Source organism: Myotis davidii, unplaced genomic scaffold, assembly GCF_000327345.1.
Source record: "Myotis davidii unplaced genomic scaffold, ASM32734v1 scaffold536, whole genome shotgun sequence".
Taxonomy (NCBI): domain Eukaryota; kingdom Metazoa; phylum Chordata; class Mammalia; order Chiroptera; family Vespertilionidae; genus Myotis; species Myotis davidii.
This window is the reverse complement of record NW_006287679.1, coordinates 971038-975035: the sequence shown is the minus strand read 5'-3', so window position 1 is coordinate 975035 and position 3998 is coordinate 971038. Positions and strand designations below refer to the sequence as shown.

Sequence of the window (3998 nt, the reverse complement as noted above, 5' to 3'; positions counted from 1 at the left end):
GTCTCTTTGTGCTGTGGTTGCTCCTTGGGTGGTTGTGGTAGCAGCTACTCCTCAGTTGGCAGCAGCTCCTCTGGTGGGTGCTGTTCACAGCTGTGGTGGCTCTTCTGGCTGGTTCGGGGAGGCTTCATGTACAGCTGCTGTTCCTCAGACAGAGGTTGTGGTGATCATCAGGCTGCTGTTGCTTGGATCTGCTTTCCGTGAGAAGCAGGACTCCATGTAGTCGCACTGTCCCAGATCCAGTGTCTCCAGGTTAGCAGCCGACCTCTGGATGCCGGGTCTTTGGGTGTACAGTATACGTTTCCAAAAAACAGCCACTCAAGATGGCGCGATCTCCATGGCTGAGCCGGTGCACTGGGAGAGATTTCAGCCGCCGTCTCCAACTTTCAATCGCTTTCTCAAGGATTCCTCCACAGTTCCTGGCTGCAAACTGTCTCTCAGCTGAATATCCTCTGCTTATTCGGGCTGTATGTTACCCGCTTCAGCTGCTCACCCTAACAGCTCTGGGACAAGGCACGGGACACGTCCGTCTATACCTCCACCATTTTTTTCTCTGTATTTGATGTCTTTCCTCATCTGTACCAGTTTATTTCAGAACAACTTAGGAAAGTGTAAATTTTGTCTAGGTTTAAACATGTGATACATTTTTCTAAATTACTGTGTAAGTGGTTACATGAATTTATGTAGCATTAATGTATAAATAATAGTTGGTTCTGGAAGTTTATATTTACTAGTTGACATTTACATTTATAAAATTTTAAAGTATTGGTAGAAAGGCATTTTTGCTTTCTAATGACCAAAACAAGTTAAACTATCAAGGTGAACTTCTACCTTATGTCCTTTAACAACACCCTCGGCAAGAAAGGGTTAATTAAAAAGTTGTATCTGTAGTTGCTAAAAGACAGTCTATACCACATGACAAGTTACTTTCCGAAGTCAGAAGAACAGTCTGGCAATATTTCTTTATTGAGTCACGATCATGTACCTCCCTCTCTTGCTCTGGCTTCCAGGATGCTCAGTCACCTCAATATTAACCAATGAAGAAGCATCACTATTTTTGTGTTACTTTACTCCTAGTTTTATTGCAATGACCTAATTTCACACATGCATCTTATACAAGCCCTCAAGTCTATTTTAGAAATAGGAGATAGAAAAAAAAATTAAATGACCTTTAGATTAATAAAAGATCAGGTAATGTCACTAAGGTAAGAGGCAAGGTGAGAGCAATGAGCAAAACTTTCATTCCCTTCCTGTTTGAAATATGTTATTGCTCTTCAGAATCATCCTTAGAAGATAACAAATTGGGAAAATTCCTCTCATCTTCCCCCTTTGTAACTGGGCAGCAGGGATTAGAATTTCAGGGTAGAAAAGGAATTTGAGGATTAAGCAAACCTATCATTTTACAAATGAGGAAACTGAGGCCCAGAGGGGTGAGGTGACTTACCTGAGGCCACCACTCTTGGAAATGACAGAAGAGGACTAAGGCAGCTTGAGATCCAGGCCAATGTGCTTCGAGTAACAGGAGTCAGAAGACTAGGGTGGCAGGAGAGAGGAAGAGAAGGTAACCACACAGCCCCTAGCAATGAAAACAACAAAAAGGACTTGAGGCACTCATAAATAATTAAGCAATTAGCTGAGCAGCTACTCCCCTCCCTCCGGCATGCAGTCACCAAGGCAACTTGGGCAGGGTGCCTGCTGGTTGCCTAGTAACAATGTGGCTGGCTCCCCTGACAGGCTTCCTAGGCATCACAGGATCTGAGAGCAGGGAAGAGCCTTGGGCAGGGATCATTATTCTAACACCTTCATTTTCCAGATGAGGAAAGGGAGGCACAGAGAAGCCGAGTAACCTATGCAATGTCACACAGCTACTCAGAGACACAGCCAGGCTCTCTATTTCCAGTTGTTTGCTGCACTAGGACTGCCTTGGGGACACTGCAGATGGGGGGTAGGGGAGATCACTCCATAATTCCTAGGAAAATAAGGAAGTAAGACCCAGCCAGCAAGCAAGAAAGAGACAGACCTGGAGTTCTCATGTGCAATTAGCTGGTAATTTGATCAGCCCAACTTTCATTATCACCATGGCAACATGGGTGAGGTGGGTGCTGGTTGCCTAGTAACAAGTGGTCTTCTGTCTTCCACTCCTATCAGGCTCCTTGGGAGTCACAGGAACAGTAGAATGTTGGAGCTGGAAAGGAAGGCAGAGATCCTAACTCAGTCTCTTTCTTTGACAAATGAGGAAATTGAGGTTTGGGACACTGTGGCAAGTCACACAGCCACAGAGCTCGCTAGTGATAGGGACTCATTGTCGGCCGGCCAGTCTTTTCTGAATTCCCTCCATTCACTGTCTCTGTCACAGCACTGCAGGAAAGTAAACTTCACGCAAAGTGAAGAGATTGGAGGGAAATGGCTGGTGGTCCCCAGAGGTGCTCCTACCACTTGTCTAAAGGTGGCTACGCCACACATAGGCCTGGCAAATAGTGGATGTACACGGAGGCACTATGCACAGTAGTTAAATCCAGGGATCTAAAGTCAGAAAACCTCCGTCAAAGCTCGCTCTCCCCAAACCTGGCAAGCTTCTTGTCTCTCTGTGCCTCGGTCTCCACATGTGAGAAATGGGCATCCCAACAGTGCCTACCTCTCACTGAGCATAAATTATCATCAAGACTAACTGAGAAAATGGACACATCGATTAGTAAGTATTTGTGGCATGTCCGCAACGCAAATGCCATGTCCCAGGCTCTGAGGTTCATTAGTGAGCAATACGGACAAAAGAAATCACTGCCTCAGGGAGCTCACTTTCCGGTGGAAAGACTTGTGCACGTGTGTGTGTGTGTGTGTGTGTTTGCATTTGTTAAATGTTTGTTGAATGGGTGGGGGAACTTACTGGCAATATCCTATGTTTATGTTGCTGGCTCTTTCTCTAAGTCTGAGCAGGCTCCTGTTTACAGGGCTGTCTGGTATGTGAGAGCTTTTTCCCCCCTTTCTTTTAAAAGCTCAGGAGAAATAGGAAGGCAGTGGCCACTAGATAGCAGACCCTAGATACAAGGCCCAGGGGGCAGGCCCAGGCCTGGGGCACACTTCCAGTGTTGTGGCTACGCAGTCCTAGGGGGTGGCCCAGAGGCTGAGGGAGATTGGGAAATCCCCTAGGACAGTGGGGAGGGAGAGAGGGGGAGGCTGTAGAGTGGTTTAAGAGTATTGCTTTAATCCCATGTACAAAAAATAATTCAAAACAGACCCAAGACCTAAATATAAGATCTAAAGCCATAAAGTACATAGAAGAAAACATAGGTACTAAACTGGTGGACCTTGGTCATTGAGGACATTTTATGAACTTGACCCCAAAAGCAAGGGAAGTAAAAGCAAAAATAAATGAATGGAACTATCTATAATAATAAAAGTGTAATATGCAAATCGACCGAATGGCCAAACAGCGGAACAACTGTCTGGATGACCTTCCGGACGACCTTCTGGACAAAGCTGGGACTGCGAGGGTGGCAGAGGCAGCTGGGGCTGCGAAGGCCTATCTTGCATGAATTTTGTGCATCAGGCCTCTACCTCTAATCCTATATAATAAAAGGCTAATATGTAAGTCAGCTGAAAGGCAGAACAACTGGTTACTATGATGCACACTGACCACCAGGGGGCAGACGATCAATGTAGGAGCTTCCCCCTGGTGGTCAGTGCGCTCCCACAGGGGGAGTGCCACTCAGCCAGAAGCCCTGAGCTGGGCTCATGGTTGGCAAGTGCACAGCAGTGGCGGGACCCTTTCCCACCTCCGCAGCAGTGCTAAGGATGTCCAACTGATGGCTTAGGCCCATCTTTCATCATCACCATGGCATCACCCTAAGCCATCAGTCGGACATCCCCTGAGGGCTCCCAGACTGCGAGAGGGTGCAGGCTGGGCTAAGGGACCCCCTTGAGTGCACGAATTTCATGCACTGGGCCTCTAGGGTTAAACTAAAAAGCTTTTGCATAGCAAAGAAACTGATAACAAAACAAAA

At 46.6% G+C, this 3998-nt stretch overlaps 1 protein-coding gene across 3 annotated transcripts in view; it reads right to left on the bottom strand.

Moving 5' to 3' along the window:
- EIF4E3 (eukaryotic translation initiation factor 4E family member 3) overlaps nt 1-3708 on the bottom strand; it is a 32499-nt gene extending 28791 nt beyond the window's left edge. The window contains exons 1-2 of one of the 3 annotated variants that reach the window (XM_015561166.1): nt 2018-2210; nt 1442-1573 (exon numbers count right to left, since the gene is read on the bottom strand). The gene's annotated coding sequence lies outside the window, so the exon portion shown is untranslated. Of the gene's footprint in view, nt 1-1441; nt 1574-2017; nt 2211-3703 lie in introns of those variants that run through there. The other 2 variants (XM_015561167.1, XM_015561168.1) reach the window with 2 other exon arrangements.
- Between the last annotated feature and the right edge of the window lie 290 nt (nt 3709-3998).